Source organism: Nycticebus coucang, chromosome 13 (genome assembly GCF_027406575.1).
Source record: "Nycticebus coucang isolate mNycCou1 chromosome 13, mNycCou1.pri, whole genome shotgun sequence".
Taxonomy (NCBI): domain Eukaryota; kingdom Metazoa; phylum Chordata; class Mammalia; order Primates; family Lorisidae; genus Nycticebus; species Nycticebus coucang.
The window spans coordinates 56354912-56376422 of record NC_069792.1 but is presented as its reverse complement, the minus strand read 5'-3'; the positions used below and the strand labels follow the sequence as shown (position 1 = coordinate 56376422).

General features: G+C 43.7%; 1 protein-coding gene across 3 annotated transcripts in view; it reads left to right on the top strand.

Annotated features, from left to right (window-relative positions):
- The first annotated feature begins 13573 nt into the window (after positions 1-13573).
- CDH17 (cadherin 17) overlaps positions 13574-21511 on the top strand; it is a 114562-nt gene continuing 106624 nt past the window's right edge. The window contains exons 1-2 of one of the 3 annotated variants that reach the window (XM_053559004.1): positions 13576-13731; positions 15762-15812. The gene's annotated coding sequence lies outside the window, so the exon portion shown is untranslated. Of the gene's footprint in view, positions 13732-15761; positions 15813-21511 lie in introns of all 3 variants that reach the window. The other 2 variants (XM_053559005.1, XM_053559001.1) reach the window with 2 other exon arrangements.

The window sequence follows — 21511 nt, the reverse complement described above, 5'->3', positions numbered from 1 at the left end:
TGGTGTTACCCTTTCATATCTCCTCTGGCCCTGTGTGCACTCCCTGTCACATACCCCTCCTATCTTTCTGAGTCTATACTCATACAAACTGATGGGGATGACCATAGGATCTCAGCTGTTGCCATCTGAGGCAGAATTTTTAAGGAACAGTCTCACTCTGTCACCCAGGCTGGAGTGCAGCCTCTAACTCCTGAGTTCAAATGATTCTCCCACCTCAGCCTTCTGAATAACTACTGCAACTCTGAGGGCTCGCTGCCATGCCCGGCTAATGTGACAGTTTTAGGTGTCTCTGCTCTGTTTCCTTGCCTCTTTCTCTTCCTTTTCCCAAGTTGAGAGCAAAGGTTCCCATCTCTATGCACTTTGCCTTTTTGAATTGATCAAGAAAATAGTACAGGGAGATGATAAGAGTTAAGATTCAGAGTACACAGGCCTTGACTGTGCCATTTAGTATCAGTGGTTTTTGGAGTAAAACTTGAACATTTCTAGTCATCACTTTTCTCATCTGCAAAATGGGGCTGTTAATAATATCCAGTATATAGGGTAGTTGCGAGAGTTATGTCTTTTAATCTGTCATGCAGTAAAGAGCTCAAGAAATGTTAGTTTTCTTTGTGGCACATCTTCCATTTGGTATAAATTAAGAGTTAGTTTTATGTTTGTTTCTCCCAATTTGAATGGAAAGTCCTTCAAACTGGGAGGCACAGTGTCTTTCCTCCATATCCCTCTGCTCCTCAGTGCAGAGCCCCACATGTATTCCCAACACAGATGCTCCCGATGTCTCCAGAAGGTCAATAGGCCACATCAAAGCACACTGGTTTAGGTGGACAAATGACTTATTTGAATTTGTTCAGATGTTAAGTATCTGAGCTAGGATGACTGAATCAGTGTGACACCCAGACTTTTGCTTATTCTCATTTCTCAAGCTGCTCCTATAAACACACCGCACATTTATTCCCATGGATCACCCCACACAGCACACACCCAGAGAGCAGGCGCACACCACACAGACACACGCAGCTTACATATACTACACGCAGCACACACCAGTGCATACACGCTCGCTTCACTGTGACCCGTTCTCACAGTCTCATTCTTCATCACTTCACAGGGCTTCCCAACCAAATGGCCCACAGATCCCAAGCCTCCCCGCCTTAAGGATGTAGTACCATATGTATACCACGGATTACTATTCAGCCCTAAAAGGAGACTTTACATCTTTTGTATCAACCTGGATGGAGTTGAAACACCTTCTTAGTAAGGTATCACAAAAATAGAAAAGCAAATATCCAATGTGCTCAGTGGTAATATGAAGCCAGTAGATGATCTAATATATGCCCACAAAAGAGAACAACTCCAATTCAAGTTGGGGGGAGGAGGAAGGAGGAAGTGGATAAGGGGAGGAGGGAGGGGGACTGGTGTGCTCCCACCTAATGAGCAGAAGGTAAGGGTATATGGCACACCTCCTGGGGGTGGGACACAGTTATAAGAGGGACTCTACCTAACAAATGCAAACATTGTAACCTAATTGTACCCACACTTTAATCTGAAATTTTTTTTGTAAAAGGGATTTCATACCCAGGTCCCCTTAGCTTGACTCAAGGCAAGATAATACAGGCTTCATTCCACTCTGAGAGGCTTCTTGGTTAAGAGCTATAGCTCTGGAGTCAGACCCAGTTCCAATTTGGTTTCATCACTTACTAGATGTGTGACAGTTCAAAGTTTCCTAGTCTCTCCAAATGACAATTTTCCCACTGCAACAAGGTAATAAGAATGCCTACCTCATAAGTTGCAGTCAGGATTACATGAGACCCTCCCAAAGTGTAAGGTTATATCCCAGGGAGAACAATGACCACCCTGCTCTAATGCAGCGTTCACACGTTCACTCGTGTTTTTTCGGTAATATTGGGCACGTGGGCCCTGACAGTGCTGAAATATAAAGATGACTAAGATATTGTCCTTGTCCTCAGAGACCTCAAGAATAGTAAATTTTACTGCCCTCCACAGCCAAAGGAGGTGGAGTAGAGAAAGGAAGGAAATGAAAAAACTGTAGGAGGATTATAGCGGGAAAGGTATAATCCTTGCTGCTGTTGGATAAAATTTAAATGAAGGAAAAACATTATTAGAATGATTGAATCAGATGTACAAAAGAAGGGCCATTAAAAAATTTGATTTGAGGGATGTAGAAGCATTAGGGAAAGGTTGGGTTTAAGATTCCTATAGTTTTGCTTATGAATACATGAACTATTCAATGCAGGGAAAACACAAATGATTATAAATTCACTTGGCCAACCTTAAGGAGCTCCTGCTTATGCAAGATGCTGTGGAGAATACATGGTGGCTGAAGGCAGTTTTACCTTTGAGAATCTTATAATATAGTTGATAGTGGGAGAAAGCAGACATGGTGATGAAAATGAGACAGCTGTGCAAAGCCCTAGAATATGATGTCAAAGGTAATAAGCGCCATCAGAGACATGTGCACTAAGGCAGCTTGGATGGAGAAAGAATTCCTTGCTTGTTTGGTGCAATCGTGGAGGTCTTCTTGGAGGAAGTGGCATTGAGCTTAATCTTGAAGACTACTGAAGATTTCCACAGGAAGGGTTGGTTGACGGGAAGAAAAAGGGAAAGATTGGTCTATGTAAAGACCATAGAATGAGCAAAGTCAGAAAGGCAGCAAAGGGAAAAATCTATAGAGAAAAATGAGAGAAGTCCAATTTGGCCAGGAGATTTCTGGTGGTGTTTTTTTTTTTTTTGAGACAGAGTCTCACTTTGTTGCCCAGGGTAGAGTGCCATGGCATCATAGCTCACTGAAACCTCAAACTCCTGGGCTCAAGCAATTCTCTTGTCTCAGCCTCCTGAGTTGCTGGGACTATAGGCATTGCTACAATGCCTAGCTATTTTTGGAGGTGGGGTCTTACTCTGGCTTAGGCTGGTCTTGAACCTGTGAACTCAGGCAATCCATCTGCCTTGGCCTCCCAGAATGCTAGGATTAATAGGCATGAGATTTCTGGTAGTTGTTAAGTGAAGTAGTTAAAAGCATGATGCTTGATAGTTAGACTTAATTTCAAATTTTTTTTTTGGCTAGGGTAAAATTTATGTAAATGAAGGACTTGAGGTTTTTTAGAACAGGAAGATACAGGTGATTCTGTGCGTGCATGCGCGTGTCGGGGAACGGGGCCAGGGGTGGAGGGCTCACAGTAAAAGCGGAGTGCTGCAACTGAAATAACCTCCAATATCAACTAGACTCTCATCCTGCCTCACTTGTCCATAAGTATGGTCTGCAAATGGGAAAACTGTCAGTGGTTTTATTTATTTCAGCAACTCCCAAGGAAACTGAGTATTCTAGAGATGTCTGTCCTTTCTGAAACTCAAGATAAGTCATTGTCGTTTGAGTTTGCTGGGATTGTGGTCACACAAGTCCAAATAAAAGTGTCCCTGCATTCTCTGTTGTGCTGAAGATTTCATCTACCGAATGCAAAGTAAGGAAGCTCCCCCCCTTACTGTTAGGCTTTTAGAAAATTCCAAACGCAGGAGGACTGAGGAGTACTCTCGCCGGTGTCACACAGGGCAGATGTTGGCTTGGAGATGCACAGCTGCCTTGTGGGGAAGTGGAGACAGTGTTAGGGGCTTTTAAAAAAAGGTATTTGCAATTACATGATACATGTGCATAGACACACATACCTGCAGATACACATACGCATGTGTACACGCTCAGATATGTGCTCATGCATGTAACACATGCACTTAAACCAGTCTTGTTTAAAGGTAGGGAATAATTACAGAACAGAAGGCGTACATCTTAAAGTAAACATCTGATGAGGGAACTCCAGCCCTCACGTTGCTGGTGGAAGGGTACCTGTTGGGGGCTGCCACAGGCACAAAGAGGGGCAAGTGTGGGAACATCAGAAAATGGTCAAGGAGCACAATTACGAGGCGTGCAAGTTAAGCAGTCAGCTTTTCCTTGTCTAAAACACAGATAACTTTTTGAAAGAAGTAATTTCTCTTTTCGTAAACATCAGGCCAGACAAGGCAATGAGGTAGGAGTGGAAATCCTATTAAGAAATCCAAAGGAAATTGCGCTGTGATTCATCTATTTGATTATAAGATGGAGCTGGTGGCCTGCCATAATGTGTTTCAGTACTTGGAAGCAGCAGTGTGAGGAGCTTGGGTTATTTGGGGAATGATTGGGCAAAAGCAGTTCCAACCTGGGGTGGGAAGTAAGTAGAGCCAGGGCCCTTCAGACGTCTTTTGGACAAGAAGTGCCACAACATGAATAAACAACCCAAGGAGTCAGGCAGGCAGCCTAAAGTGTGACGCCTCCACCCCTGGGTATGGGCACTTAGCACTGTGTGCAGGGCACATTTTAATCATCATGCATTGTGAATGGTCTGAGTCGCAGCCAAGATGACGATGTTGATGATGCTGGATGTACCTGACCTTGATTTAGCTCTTCGTCACATGCAACACCTGTGGACCTAATGACCCCAAGAGATGACTCAAGTTTAGAGCTCGAGAGAACCTTAGATACGAGGCCCTTCCAATCCGTTTTACACAGAGAGAAATTGAGTCCCTCCAAGTGTGATGTGCTCCGGGTGACTCAACAGCCCAGTTGCCCAGGGCTCCAAATCCCAACTCCATGTCCTTCCCACAAGAGTGCCCTGTGCTGTCACTTGGGGTCACATGCAGTCAGGCAGCTGCCTCCCTTTCCAGTTCTTCAGAGAGGTCTTTTGTCTCCTGCTTGGTCTTCCCATCTTGTCCTTATGCCGTACTCCAAACACGGCTCTTCCTAGCACACCGATCACATCTGCTTGCCCCAGGCTTCGGGCTTCTGCCAGGTGAACTGTGTAAGAGATGATGATATCTTACATCCAGAGAACCTTGGGCTTGGAGCGAGAAGCCTTGGATACTTGTCCTGGCTTTGCTGATTATGAGTGAGCTTTAAACCCTTCCCAATCTAATTTTTCTGCCACCTACATACTCCCCAGCTCTTATTTATTTTGGGCAGGAAAGAGGCTGGTAGAATATTCTACAGTTTTTTTTTGGTTGTTGTTTTTGTAGTTTTTGGCTGGGGCTGGGTTTGAACCCACCACCTCTGACATATGGGGCTGGCACCCTACTCTTTTGAGCCATAGGCACCACCCAAATATTCTATGAACTTACCTTATGATTTTTTTTTTTTTTTTTGGCCGGGGCTGAGTTTGAACCCACCACCTCCGGTATATGGGGCCAGCGCTCTACTCTTTGAGCCACAGGTGCTGCCCCCTGATGATTTTATTATCTATTTTAGGTTACATAACATAATTAAAGTGTTTTTTTCTGACATAGGATTGGGAAATAAAATCCTCATATATATTATTCTTATTTTACATAAAATAAGAATAATGAGAGCAACCTCAGAGGTTTTTAAGATGACAGACTGAGATAAGTAAAAGAGACTTGTTATCTCTAAAGGGGATTCACATCTCCACAGGGTTATCAAAGCGCTGTGCGCATGCGAAGTGGTATAAGGGCTTGCTTGCACTTCCCAGCGCTGTGTCAGTGTTTGAGGGAGAGTTACAGGCATGTATCTGGCAGGCATGCGGAAGAGACCTTTGGGAGCAGGTGGGTCTCTCCATGCCCAGCCTCCAGCTCACATCCCGTTCCAGCCGGTAGGCATACATTCACCTACTTTGCTGACATATTGGACTGGTGTTAATTATTGTTTGGAATTGCATAAAGCCAGTTAAAAACATTAGCAGTTGGGCTGGGCTCAGTGGCCCATGCCTATAATACCAGCACTCTGGGAGGTTGAGGAGGGAGGATCACTTGAGCTCAGGAGTTTGAGACTAGCCTGAGCAAGAGTGAGACCCCATCTCTAAAAATATTCGGGTGTTATGGCAGGTGCCTATAATCCCAGCCACTTGGGAGGCTGAGGCAAGAGGATCACTTGAGACTAAGAGTTTGAGGTTGCTGTGAGCTAGGATGGCACAGCACTCTAGCCTGTGGCAACAGAGAGAGACTCTGTCTCAAAAAAATTAGCAGTTGGGAAAATGCCAACACTATCTCTTCTGGCAGCAAAAGAAGGGAACTCAATTTGATTTCCTTTACTGTATCTTTGAGAATCTCTGTACAGACCAGGCAGTGAGAATTACTATTTTATGTTTGCCTCATAACGAACACAGCTTGATGGTGACCTGGTCCATCCCCATTTGTAAGGAGAACAGTGTTTCAGCCAAGCTTACATGGGCTCTGGGGGTTCCCAGGGGCTCCCAGTTACAGTTGGGAGTGTGGGAAAAGAGCCAGATGTGGACACAGAGCAGAAAGGTGCAGACTGCGCAGCTGTGTGAGAGAGTGGCTCCAAAGACTGAGGGAAGTGGCTGTAGGGAGGGTGAGTTCTGGATTCCAGTGCCAGGGTTTGAAGCCTGGTTCCATCAGTTCACAGCTAGGAAACTTGGGCAAGTAACTTACTCTTTCTAAAGCTCAGTTTTTTTTTCATCACAATGAGGAATTTGAGGAAATGAATTAAAAATTTACCTATTCCTTTGCTCCCCGCCACCAGGGGAATAAATGGGAAAGTACATGCTCAATGCTTAGCATATGATAAAAACTCAAAACCTTTTAGCTATATTTTATTATTTTCTTTATTTAAATGAAAACCAAGAGCCTTCAGAGGTTAGTCCTGGGAGGAATTCTCTAAGTAGGGAGGAGCTGTGTACCCAGATACTCATCTACACTTTCAGCCTCAATTTTTGTTTCCCCTTGGGCCGTACTGGCTGGTAGCAGTGTGATGCCCTGGTCAAAGGGTGGACTAAGATTAAGTTCAAAAATTGTTATAAAATTTTAAAAATGCTTTACTAAATTTTGTGGTTGCTAAGGAATCCATATTCTGCATATAAACAATAAAGTCTAATGTCAGAGGTAATTACCCCTCAGCCTCCTGGGATATCTGTTGTGGGCAATTACCTCAGTCCTCTTGCCTGTTTTCAAGCTCCATACCAGCCTCCAATAGAAGGTTCCCCTCAAGAATTCCGCTCAGAGGCTACTTGAGAGATATCTTGATGTCAAGATCCAGAGAAGCAGATGCCTTCTCCTCTCCATGCAGTTTCAGTGCTTTCCCTCTTAATCCTAGTACCGAGATATGGGCATCTTCCTTCCCTAGATGACGGCCCGGCGTGTCTCTCCTCCAGTTGAAGTGAGCCGCTCACCCTACTCAACCATGGGGTCTTATCTTTGAAGGTCAAGTCACACGGCCACATGCCAATGTTTCCCCCTACTTTTTCTCTGGGACACTTGCATTCTGTTGTATTAATGAGGATTTTGGTGAAAAGGCGGACTTCTATAGTCAAATGAATTTAGGAAAAATTAGGTTAAAGAAAGTAAAACAGGTTTGTTATTTTTATTATGGTAAAATGATAAAATTTACCAATTTAGCCATTTTTAACTGTACAGTTCTATGGCACTAAGTGTATTTACATTGTTGTGTAACCATGATCGCCAACCATACTCAGAAGTTTTTTATCATCCCAAACTGAAACTCTATATATGGTAACAATAACACTGCTTTTTCCCCTCTCCCCAGCCAGGGGCAACCACTATTCTTTTTGTCTGTGTAAATTTCACTACCCCAGCTCCCTCACATAAGTGGAATTATATAGTTGTCCTTTTGTGACTGAAGTGCATCCATGTTGGATCATGGGTTAGAATGTCCTGTCTTTTTAAGGCTAAGTATTATAGCATTATATGTATAGACTATATTTTTTTAATTCACTCTTTGGCAATGGATATTGGTGCTGCTTCCACCTTTTGGTTTTTGGGAATAATGGTGCTATGAACATGGGTGTGCAAATATTTGGTTGAATCCCTGCTTTCAACTCTCTTGGGCCCAGAAGTAGAAGTGCTGGATCAGATGGTATTTTTAATTTTTTGAGGAAGTGCCATACCGTTTTTCACAGTGGCTGCACCATTTTTTTTACATTCCCACCAGCAATTTCTTCACATCCTCACCAGTATTTCCTATTTTTTTGTGTTTGGTTTTTTTAAAAATACGTAATAGCTATTTCCTCTGAGTGTGAAGTGGTGTCTCCTTGTAGTTTTGATTTATATGTCCCTAGTGGTCAGAGGGGTTAGTGACATTGAAGGTCTTTTCATGTGCATATTGGTCATTTGTATATCTTCTTTGGAGAAATGTCTATACAAATTCTTCAATCAGGTTATTGGGGTTTATCCTGTTGAGTTATAGGAGTTCATGATATGTTCTGGATATTAATCCTTACTAAACTATGATTGGTAAATATTTTCTCCCATTCTGTGGGTTGCCTTTTCACTTTGTTGACAGTGTCCTTTGATGTTGTCCTTAAAGAAGTTTTTAATTTCAATGAAGTTCAATTTATCTAATTTTTCTTTTGTTGCCTGTGCCTTTTTTGTGCCTCAAAAAAACATTGCCAAATCCAATGTCATGAAGTTTTTCCCTTGTGTTTTCTCCTAAGAAGTTTACAGATTCAGCTCTATGTTTAGGACTTTGATCCATTTTGAGTTAATTTTTGTATATGGAACAAGAAAGGGTCCAACTTAATTTTTTTGCATGTGGTAAATAGGTTTTCTTGCATAAACTAGAGTTTGTTGGTTATAAGCAACATAAACTGAGATAGACTACTTTAAGGAAAAAAGAGAAATTATTGTAATAATTTTAGTTCATTCATAGAAATTAAGGGAAAATCTTAAATATTCAAATCTCTGGATGTATTGGATCTGAGGACAAACTTTTTTTTTGAGACAGAGTCTTGCTCTGTCATTCAGGCTAGAGGGCGGCAGTATTATCATAGCTCACAGCAATTTCAAACTGCTGCCTCAGCCTCCCTAGTAGCTAGGACTACAGGTGCATATGCCACCATGTCCAGCTCATTTTTTCTATTTTTAGTAGAGACAAAGTCTTACTTTTGTTCGGGCTGGTCTCGAACTCCTGAGCTCAAGCAATCTACCCACCTTGGCCTCACAGGGAAAATCTTAATAAGAAGAATTCATGGGCTGTTTGTAAGGGTGTTGTGATCTGAAAGACTCAGATCCAATAATCTCTGTGTGTGTGTGTGTGTGTGTGTGTGTGAGAGACTCTGAACTGGAATCTTCTCTGTGGGGGCCTGTTGGTATGTGTGTGTGTCTCGGGAATGAGGCACAGTCAATGGATGGTATCAAGAAGAAGGGAACCATATGAAACACAGAGTTGGGGTGAGTGGGATGGAGGAACTGGTTTCCTACAGGAAAACCTGATTGTTGTTACCGAAGGAGGGAGAAAGCGGTACCAGGCAGGCCAAATAATAGAATAGACCCCACTATTTTTCTCACTGAAAACCTTCTCAGAGCTGTGCATATTTCTCTGTGAATCTCGGGTAGAGAGGAATAGAGTTTACAACATTTCTCATACCTGTTTGTCCATAAAACCCCTAGGGGCCTCTTACAGGATCAGTGCTGCACAGAACATGTTTTGGGAAGAGATCTCGTGTGCTAACAGAACCCACTGTGTGTCTGTGCAGATGCCCTAGGGGTTCTTTTTTTTTTTTTTACTTACTCTATATATTCTTTTATTTATTTATTTATTTTTATTAAACTATAGCTGTGTACATTAGTATGATCGTGGGGCACCATACACTTGGTTCATAGATCGTTTGACACATTTTCATCACATTAGTTAACACAGCTTTTGTAGCATTTTCTTAGTTATTTTGCTAAGACCTTTACATTCCACATTTACTAGGATTCACATATACCCTTGTAAGATGCACCGCAGGTGTAATCCCATTAATCCCCCTCCTTCCCCCTCCCTCCCCTCCCTTTCCCCTTTCTCCCTATTCTTAGGTTATAACTGGGATATAGCTTTCATGTGAAGGTCCTACATTAGTTTCATAATAAGGGTGAGTATATTGGGTACTTTTTCTTCCATTCTTGAGACACTTTACTAAGAAGAATATGTTCCAGCTCCATCCATGTAAACATGAAAGAGGTAAAGTCTCCATCTTTCTTTAAGGCTGCATAATATTCCATGGTGTACATATACCACAATTTATTGATCCATTCGTGGATCGATTTTATTCTGATGTTCTTATGTGGCTCCTAGAAAATTTAATATTATATTTATGTTCATGTTATTTTTTATTTATTTATTTTTTATTAAATCATAGCTGTGTACATTGATATGATCATGGGGCATCATACACTAGCTTCATAGACCGTTGACACATTTTCATCACAATGGTTAACATAGCCTTCCTGGTATTATCTCAGTTACTGTGCTAAGACATTTACATTCCACATTTACCAAGTGGGTAGAGGGAGAGGGATTGATGGGATTACACCTGGGTGCATCTTACAGGGGTATATGCCCTAGGGGTTCTGACGGAGCTGGTCCTCTACTGCACTCTGATGAGCAAGGGCCTAAACCTGGGACAAAGGCCTGGTAAGTCCCTGGAGGTGGGAGACCTTTGTCTTGCAAAATGCAATAGTTGGTCTTCCAGCTTTGAAAAGTGAACAGCATACTTCTTCCAAAGGATCAACAGCACAGAAACAACGCGGTGTGCTGTCTATCCCGATAAGATCGATTCACCATGACCACCTCCTCAGAGCTGTGCTCTGGAAGTCCCTGTAGTCAAAGAGGAGAAAGTCTGGCTATGTGGGCTGGCAGGTATTGCCCTGAATTTGGCCAGGCGCTTGGTTTGCTAACTCTTGAATATTGGACAGCCACAGGCTCAGGGTGATTGCAGACAGAAAAACATGAGGGCTTGGCAGGGACCTGTGTTCCCAGGGCACAGTTCTGAATCCATTACTGATTTGGGATCTTTTTTGGCTTTCAGAATGGGTGTTCTTTATTTTCTGTTGCCAGCACCACCCCTTCTACGTTCCCCAAACTGCAGGCAGGCCTCAATATTTCTGTCATTTCATAAATCCTGGCATGTGAGGACGAATGATCACTCACCAGGGGGCTATATCTCCCCTACCAGCTCCAGGTGAGGCAGGAAATGACTATTTGAATTCCAAAAGTTAGTGCCAGCTGGCAGGGTGATTTAGGTCCTCCAAAGATGTTTTAGCATGGCACAACTGGGGCTTTGCTGAGAGCTTCTCAAGTTCTGAAGACTCCTTGCACCTCAAAGACTAGCCTTGCTTCCCAGAGGGTCAAGTTTGTTGATTAATGACCCCCACACTGAGTGCACAAAGTGGGACCAATAAGAATGGGAGGTGGACGTTCCTGGTACTCTGAGTGGTATTTTCTAGACTGCGAACCAGGAGGCAGGAAACTGGGGGTTTGGGACTGAGCCACAGCTCTTTCACAAATGTTTGGTCATCTCTGTGAGTCAGGATTTTTTTCTCTATAGAGTGAGGAGAGTTAGGCTAAATTGATTAATTCAAAAGAAAACATTTACCAGGCTCTGGTGGTGCACAGGGCTCTGGGATGAAGGGACGTGGCATTAAATAAAGCACGGCACATGCCCTTGTGAAGGTCATTCCAAGGCCTCTTGCTGCTCTCACATCCTGAGAGTCTAGAAAACAGCACCGAGGGGCGTGTTCTTCTTCCCACTGGCCGGAGGTCAAGTGACTTGTCTAAGGACACATGGCCATCTGGATTTGAATCCAGATCTTCCTCTTCTCCCCATGCCTCCCAACGGAATAAGAGCAACATTTGTCAAATGCTTTCTTTAGGTCTAGCCGCAGGCATCATCTCGTGGAAATCTCACAGCAACCTCATTAAGTATGACTACCACTGTCCTGTTACAGAGGAGGAAACAGGTTCGGGGGCGGGGGTGAGTCCTTTGCTCAGAGTCCCACAGCTTGGCAGCAGCATTTGCTCCTGGGTCTGTCTGGGCAGCTGTGCTGCACTGCCTTCCTGAAGTATCAGTAGGGGACTGGGAGGACAGTGGGCTCTGTTCTCTCTCAAAGAGCACAAGGTTGCCTGCTTGGCAGGGCCCTTCCTGGGTTCTCTCTGGAGAAAGGGGAGCAGCCCAGAGGTGTCCAGGGGACTGGCTGTGAAGAGACATTGGTCTGGGCCTGCTCCCAGGGTAAAGGTCCTGAGGTTGGAGACTTCATGGGGGAAATACCACAGACTTTCAAGGCTCCGAAGACATTCCAGGTCCCATAGACCCAGAGGCTCCTAGAAAGAGCCAGGGGAGAGGCAGGAGCGATCTCTCACTGTCCAGAAGGGATGATGGGAATTGGTGGGGAAAGCACTTCTATGGGTTGGGACCCTCTCCTCCCTCTGTGCCTACCATCCTGGGCTCCCTCCTCCTCCTCTCAGGCCCCCTCAAAGGAACTTCCTCTCCCCAAAGCCTGCCTGTGGGGCTCTGTTTACCCAGCACTTCGAGGTTCTGAGAACAAGTGGCCTGGGCCGGGCAGTGCCCTCACTTTGGGGCTTCTGCACAGCCTCACACCTTGTGGGAAGGCTGAAAACAGTGGGGTGCACTCCAAACCCACAGATGGGGAGTGTAGGGATTAGAAATAGCTCCCCTCGTGCTCCACTGACAAGAAGAGCTGGGCTGAAGCCCCTGAGTTCCCAGAGACGTGTGCAGAGCAAAGCTGCCACTTGGGATCAGCAGAGCTCAGCCCCTACTGTTCTGTTTAGACCAGTGTTTTTCAACCTTTTTTATCTAACGGCACACTTGAACCTATAGTTAAACTTCTGAGGCACACTTAAATTATGTTGATCAAAAAAAGAGTAATATATAGATTTACTATGTTTTGAACTTCTGTTGAAAATAGTTTAATTAATGATCTTTAAAATTTCCACAGCACACCTATTGAAAATCACTGGTTTAGACCTCATCACAGTAATGTCTCCATCCCACAAATGGGAAGTTAAATAACTGAGCCAAGGACGCTCAGCTGGAGGGTGATGGGCAGCGTTCAAACTCACCCTTTGGGGTCCAGGTTTTCTGCCCCTTGCTCCCCACTCTCACCCTGTTCACTGGATGTGAGCGCCTTATAGAAGGTGAGTGTCTGGTCACTGGGGGCCTAATGGCCCGCTGAAAGGTGACCCTGCTAGCTCTAATTTTTAATTATATTGCAAGCAGCCATGATAAGTTTAGACTCACTTGTTAGCAACAGGAAGTGTGTGGGATGACTCTGAAGGGACCTTTTAAGGTAGTCAGCAGCTCGGGCACCGTCAGGGGTGGAGTAAACCACAGCTCAGAGATGGAGCTGTAAACTGTAGGGTGGGGACCTGACTCCTGCAGGCCCCAGGAGAGGCGGCTCTGACAACTAAGTCTTCCCCGGGTGACAGAGGCTAATGGATGAAGGTCACGACCTCCACAGAGAAGGGTGTGAGGCCCGCATCTGTGAGTCACTGCCAGGAGACTCCCACTCACATCCTGAAAGCTGGGGAGCCTGACCAAATTATCTCCATAACCACACTCCCATAAAATACGTGATTCATTATCACAAAAGCTCTTCCGGATTCTGGGAGGCTCCAAACTGGGTTTTCACTCAGCATGAGAGAAGGACTTCACATTCAATTAATTTTTATTTGTCCTGACTGATGTCCCAGGGGAGGAGCTCTGCCTGGGTAATGATTAAATGCTCTGCCAGGGTGAGGGAAAGTCCCAGCTCAGGGTCCTTCCTGGCCCTGAAGCTCTGAGAGTATTTGTGAGCTGTGCAAAGATGTGGATGGCAAAACTGAGCAGATGGGGAATAATGAGTTTAATCATGCTTTCCCACCCTGTGAAGACCTGGGGAGGTAAAATCAAGCCTGTTTATTCTCTTGGAATTTGAAAGAGAAATCAGGTAACAGGTTTTTTTCTCCCCCTCAAAAACATAATTTTGAAGGGGGAAATTTCCAGCATACGCAGATGAGTTTGACCCTACAGTGGCAGAGAGAGGAACAGGGATAGGAGCTGTGGGGTGGGTTCTTCCCAGTTCCCAGTGTTTGCTGTGACCCTGGGCACGTCTTGTTTTTCTCTCCTATACATAGAGGCATGATCTGACCTTTGGAGTCAAGCACAGGTTCTGGGGAGCAGGAATTTGGTTACTGGAGTGTGTGGTGGGAGGTGTTAGTGTGACCCCCCGAGCTGGTTCTTCACTCCTGATCTGAGGCCTACCAGGTGAGGGAGGGACAGAGTGGCCACCGGCACACTGAAACACTGAATTTTTTGAAATCGGGGGATTGAGGGAACCAATAGGATTGTTTTTTGGAGCAAAAAGTCCCAGATGGCAGGTTGGGATGACAGTATTTGGATCTAGACTGTCGGGATAACTTTATTCCGGTTTCACATAAGGCCAGGATGCAGTGGGAGGCCAGGGAGCTTGGAGTTTCAGGAATAAGTGTTCAGAATTCACCTAATTAAATATTTTCTAAGAACTTGAGTCAGACAAACCTGGCTCTGTCTTTTCCTCATTGAGTCATCTTGGGAAGGTTATTTAACCTTCCTAATCCTTGGGTTATAAAATGAGGGTAATAAATACCTCCGCGTTACACTGATGTGAGGAGGGAATGGCATAACACCCGCGTACTCAGGGCTGCTGCAGGGTGGTTCTGAGCCCACCAGCCCGATAGAGCCGCTCCTTCCTTTAATATCCTGGCAGACTTACCTCAGGCCCATTCCATGTACTCTGGCCTGTCCCATCTCCCCTCCCTTCCCGCTCTCAGAATTCTTTGGGGCATTTTGTTCTTCCTCTGATGACCTCTCACTCTGATCTCTTGCTTCTGCAGAATTTTCAAGCCTCCTCTGGCTTACAGCATAGAGTAGACAACTGCGTAAAGCCGAGTATTAGACATTACCCTTCTATAGTCTCAGCCATTTCACTGGTCATCTTACTGGTCATTTATTTCAATTAGCTAATTCTACATAATCATCCTAAATCATCCCCAAACTTAGTGATCACCATTCTGTGTCTTAGCAATTTGGGTTCAGCTAGGTGGCTCTTCTGGTTTCAGCTGGATTTTCATGTGGGTCTTCATGAACTATATGGGTAATTTTCTGGGCATGTTGGGATTTTCTCATACATTTAGGGTCTTGGCTGGGACACTTGGGTTCTGGTCCACGAGGTCCATCAACATGAAGCAGATCAGCCTGGCCTTGCTGGCATGGAGAGCTGGTGGGATATACATGGTCTCTGAGACCTGGGCTTGAACTGGGACCCCATGCATTCTCTTGGCCAGAGCAAGTCATAGCATCAGTCCATGTTCAAGGGGAGGGGAAATATGTGTAGACTCCACCTTTGAATAGGAGTTGCAAAGTCATGTTGCAAAAGGCACAGATGCAGGAGGAGTGCAGTATCACATCAGTGGTTTGCAGTTCACCTCACCACCTTCCCTCAGGGTCTTGCCCAGAGTCCATTTGTTCGATTTCCAGTCTCTCCTCCTGGACTGTCCAGATCTCTTTCCAGATGTTTTTCTCTTTGTTCTAGGGCCCCCAGCTCTTTTTCCTATTTGAAGAAGACTCCAAATTCTTGTAACTATATTATGTAGAACACTTATTTTTCTTTGTTGATAATTTTTCCTTCCCAATTGTGTTCACAACTGAAAATCCTGAGTACGTTTGACTAAAGTAAAGCAGTGATTCTCAGTCTGCCTGGGAATCAGAGTCAGAGTTTAAAATTGCAGAGTTTTAAAAATTACTTATTCCTGAGTTCTACACCCAGGACTGGGGTAGACTTTGGATATTGGTATTTTTCGCAAGATTCCTGGGTGGATCTAATGTGTTACTAGGGTTGATAACTACTGGGATGAATAAAAACACCATGTTTCTTTGATGAATTTGCTTCCCTAAAGTAAGAACATCAGGATGTTGTTTTTTGTTTTTGTTTTTCTTTAGATGAGCAGTTTCCTCCTTCCAGTTATTGGTCGAGTGTCCACTGTACTGCAGGTACTAAGTATAAGCTGTCATCACTGGTAACACAATGTGGTGGTGAGAAACAAGCACTCTGGGACACATCAGTTCACTTCTGTTTCAGTTGCCTCATATATAAAATGAGGATAATTTAAGACACCAACTTCTAAGGCCAGGCGCAGTGGCTCATGCCTATAATCCTAGCACTCTGGGAGGCTGAAGTGGGTAGATTGCTTGAGCTCAGGAGTTCAAGACCAGCTGAGCAATAGTGAGACCCAGTCTCTAGTAAAAATAGAAGAGGGTGGCGCCTGTGGCTCAGTGAGTAGAGTGCTGGCTCCATATACCAAGGGTGGCAGGTTCGAACCCAGCCCCAGCCAAACTGCGACAAAAAGAAAATAGCCAAGTATTGTGGCAGGTGCCTGTAGTCCCAGCTACTCGGGAGGCTGAGGCAAGAGACTCGCCTAAGCCCAAGAGCTGGAGGTTGCTGTGAGCTGTGATGCCATGGCACTCTACCAAGGGTGACAAAGTGAGACTCTGTCTCTAAAAAAATAAATAAGTAAATAAAAATAGAAGAAAAAAAACTAGCTGGGTATTATGGTGGGTGTCTGTAGTCCCAGCTACTTGGGAGGCTGAGGCAACAGGGTCACTTGAGCCCAAGAGTTTGAGGTTTGCTGTGAGCTGTGATGCCATAGCACTCTATTCAGGGTAACAGAGTAAGACTCTGTCCCAACAATAATAAAAACCTACCTCATAAATAGCTACCTACTATATGATTGTTGTGGGGGGTTAAATGTCTAAATGGTTGTACTTAGATCTATGATAACTATTTAATAAGTAGGGGCTCTTGTATAATCACAATTTTATTCCTTTGGCATCTTATTATTTATTAAGAAAGTTTGGTTTCTCTTTGGTTTAGTTTCCAAGAAAATGGGGTGACAATGGCTAGAGAGGTGGTAGTACCCTTATTCTGGGCTGGAGCATGCTAGTGTTGGAAGAATGCATAAGATATTTCCACTGCTTGGGGGATCCCTTAGCTCTGCCAATTTTAGATTATTAAGAAAACTTAATGGCAAAACCGGGTTTCCTCTTTCTTTTCCAAGTTGAGTTTCTTCAGCCCAACACTCATTTTAAAGGAGGCAGTTTGAAACTTGTGCAATTACTTGCTCTGTGAGTAACTGGCACATTTAACTTGGTTCAGATGTCCTGGCGATAGTCGATGTGAGTATGGGTGCAAACATCCACTGGCAGAAGCCTCAGTCAGATCTGATTTCCAGCCTCGGTGGGGTTGGGGGGACAGAAGACATCTTGGAATCATAGACAGCCAGACTCAGCAGGACCCTTTACATCTAGACACAGGTTCCAGGAAACAGAACCTAGAAGAATTAAGCATATCCAAAGTCATGTGACTGGTAGAACTCAGACTGGGGGATTCACGGGGATTATAACTTATTTTTCCATCCTTGTATCTGGCTTTGTGTTTGATATTTCTCTTTACTATTTTGGTGATGTCTTACAACTCCAAGAAACAGATACTGGCTCCATTTCATAGCTGAGAGAAAAGTGGAGGCTTAGAGGTGTTATATCACAGGACTCATGTGAAGATGAGGTCACAGGATTGGAGGTAACATTAGGAGGACTGTGTAAGGCATTGGAATGACATTTTTAAAGCCTCTGTAAAATTTCTATTCACCTTAGAACACACTGTTTGCCTACCAGAATGAGATTATCTCTGTGGTATGATCTTAGGAATGCCCCGAGTTAAAAAACAAAACAAAACAAAAAAACGACCAAACTCTTCCCCCAAAATGAAAACCAGAAAACCCAAATATCACTTTGGCTTTCTTTCAACTCATTCATTAAGATGAGAAAACAAATTAGTACTTAATGTAAGGTTTTCTTTTCTTTTCTTTTCTTTTTTTTTTGAGACACAGTCTCACTATGTTGCCCTTGGTACAGTGCTGTGTTGTCACAGCTCACAGCAACCTCAAACTCTTGGGCTTAAGCAATTCTCTTGCCTCAGCCTCCTAAGTAGCTGGGACTACAGGTGCCCATCACAACACCAGCTATTTTTTTTTTGTAGTTGTCATTGTTGTTTGGCAGGCCTGGGCTGGGTTCGAACTTACCAGCTCCAGTGTATGTGGTTGGTGCCCTGGCCGCTCAACTATAGGCACCCAGCCTGTAAGGTTTTAATTTCTGATAAAATGGAAGCAATCTTGAAAGAAACTAAAACTTACTCTGACCTAAAAGAAGCAGCAGAGCACAGGGGAAATGGGCACTGGGGTCGGGGACTGTAGATCTAGCTGCACGTGACTCTGACAGATTTAGCCTCTCTCCTGCTTATCAGGCTCCTGGTCCTACTGAAGGCCAGATAGTGAAATAAAGAAGGAATAGGGGTTCTCTTTACCATTTGATATACAAATTTTGGGGGTGGGGGGAGGATGGCACAGGAAGAAAGGGGATAGACTACCTTTCCAGACCAAATCCCAACACAAACTTTAAAAGCAAATAGCAGACGGCTTCTATAACAATCACCGTCTGTCTGTTTTCCAGATGGTGAACACCCACCCCTGAACAAAGGCAGTTTTTACCACGAGCCAAGGACATGGTCTTTCAAGAGGAACCTTTAAGTGGGTCAGTCAGGGTGCTGAAGGGGCCAGCTAGATACCAAAGAGCAGTCTTAGCAACAGCTGCCTGCATGTCAGTGGCTCTTTGAAATAGCTCTGCCTCAAACTACAAGTAACCGTTAGCCTAAGCGGAGCACTGGCGAGACCAGAGGCCTGGTAGATGGCCCTGCAGCACCTTCCCTGGGCCTTAGTAAGAATCTTCAACAAATGATGACTATCCAGAGAGCATGGTGGATTGGGAAATGTGGACTTGTCTTCTTCCCAAAAGCATCCCCAAATCTCTTTAGAAGGGAAGGTTCCCAGATGTGGGAACCTGAGCCACAGTTCCCTGAACAAGATGGACTCATGGAACAACCTGCAGCTAGACACATTCACCATCACAGATTTCCTCTGGTACAGACTTTTCTGACCTTGTTTTCCTAAACTGTGGGGCAGTATGAAAAGAAATCACAGGGGTATTTGATGATCTGTGTTCAAATGGAGATTTTTTTCCCCTATGTCTTAGCCAATGAGTCCTGAGGCAGGTCACTTAACCGAAAAGAGGTTTTAAAAACAGCATCTTAGATAAATAATGCCAGGTTTAGAATCAATGGATTCTTTTTCTTATTAAACAAGAAGAGATAAAGTCCCAGCTTAGAACTGATGCAGTGATGCTCAGCATTCTTCTCATTAGCTGTGTGGCCTCCTTGGTGGGTCCCAAGGTCCCCTTGGTGCTTGGCATCAGCATCTGGATGCTTCCTTTCTGTCGTTGTCATGAACCTTTCTCAAGTCTGTGTGTGTGTGTGTGTGTGTGTAGGAGAGAGATTGTGATGGTTAATTTATATGTCAACTTGGGCCATGGTGTCCAGATGTATAGTCAAACATAATTCTGGATATTTCTGTGAGGGTATTTTTGGATGAGATTAACATTTTAATCAGTGCACTAGGAATGAAGCAGACTGCTCTGCCCCATAGGGGTGGGCCTTATCTAGTCAGATGAAGTCCTCAGTAGAACAAAAGAATGCCTCCCCCAGCAAGAGAGAATTCAGCAGTGGGGAGCTGGCCTTTGGGCTTAAACTATAACATTGACTTTTCCTGGGTCTCCAGGCTGCCAGCCTATTCTGCAGATTTTGGACTTGCCAGCCTACATAACCACATGAGCCAATTCCTTAAAATACCTCTCTCTGCACATACGCACACTTCCTATTGGTTCTATTTCTCTGGAGGGAGAGACAATGAAAACATCAGAATTTTCTACTGCCTTCTCTAGGCTAAGGATCTTCCCTTGACAATTGGGCTCACAGGTCTTTTCCCAAAAAGATTTTGCATTTGCGAAATAGCCTTTTTTGTCTCATGCCTGCTTTTCATTTGTTTGCTTATTTGGTATAAATTAAAAGCATAGAATGGAAGAATAGTATGGTGATTATTAGATTGCACTGTGTTTAAGTGAGTGTTAGACTAAGACCAAAGATATACACACTAAGACAAAAGATAACACAAGCCAGTTTTACCAACCCACTTCTATTTTAAGTACCTACAAGGAAAACATCATGACATAGTTATAATATAAATTATTATAATAATACAATATATAAACTTAATAATATTAATTAATAACAATGTAATAATAATAATTTCTAATGATAATTAGATAATAGCTGCCACTTAGGAGCTCCTACCAGTTACTGGGCATATCCGGGCCTTTTATGTATGTTGTTTCTTACATGTAATGCCTATATGCTGAAGACCTGATCAAATGCACTGAGGAATCACTATAGGCTCCCAAGTTGTAGGGCTTAATTTCTCCCTAGAAATGATATGCTATGAAAGGATCATCTTCAGATCATTCTATCATATATTTTCTAGTTCAGTCTATCCTCTCCACAATTGTTATGTGATGAAGTAAATACATACAATACAATGGGTCATATTTATCTGATTCAATGGCGGAAAAGCCCCCGTGGTCAGGGAATGTGTTACCCTGGGTAATCAAATATCCTGGTTCTACAGAGATCACATAACCATGTGGGGCTGAACAGTGTTAGATAAATTTAATTCAATAAGGCACATTTACGCCTGCCCCTTTGGAATATAATTGCATTGTGATGGTGAGTCATAAAACTCTCTTGGAGAGCTTGCTGCCATTGGGGGATGTTTGTGGTCATCAATTCTCATTGTATTGTATCACTGCTTTCTAATCAATAGGATGCTAAATCAATTAGCTTTTATTGCATTGCTTGCCACAGGAGAAAAGGGGCTGCATTTGTCTAAAATATTCTTCATGATCTATTTAAAACTGATATAAAGTGATGGGGGAAAAGGAGCTGGGAAATACACTTTCTTATTTTTCATTTCCCACAGCACCTACTAGGCTATCTGAACACTTTTGTCCTGGATTTGCTGCCTAGGTAAATGACTGAGGCGTGATCTGTCTTCTGGACACACTGATTTTCCTGGATGATGCTGTTGCCTTTATTGTAACTTTAGAATATTTACCTCTGTGTAAAAATTTTTACCTGCAGTGATACAAACCATAGGTGTCCACAAAATGCTGCTCCATTGCCCACCAAACCCAGACAGCAGAGAAAGGGTTTTGCAGCCAGAAGACCCTAGCTTGGAGGACAAGCTAGGTCACTTACCAACTGTGGGAACCTGAATAAGTTACTCTGAACCTCCCTATCTGTCAAAATGTGGTGGCAATATCTATGTCGTGGTTAGGGGAAAGGGTTCAATAAGGCAATTAATATAAAATGCTTAGGGCATGGTCTGGAATAATTTATAAATAATAGGTAAAATAATTGCTTGTTAAACCCATCATCAGCTCAGATTTCCCTGACCATTGGAGATTCAGACAATACTCTCTAAACCACAGATCATGCTGTGAAAGGCTATAGACATCCCCTCAATTCCTGTGAATTCCTGAGGCTTAGTCTCAAGTGGGCAGTCTGCCCCATTCCTGGCCTTTCCCCTCACTTCCAAGTCATTGGCATCTGTGTCTGCACCCGCCTGGACCTGAATCTCAGCTCAGGTGGGAGGTTTTTCTTGATTTAGATGCTAATACAGTAGAATGGTTCCCATGTTTTAATACTCATTTTAGTACTTTGACCTTCAAATTTACCTCTGATTCAGGAA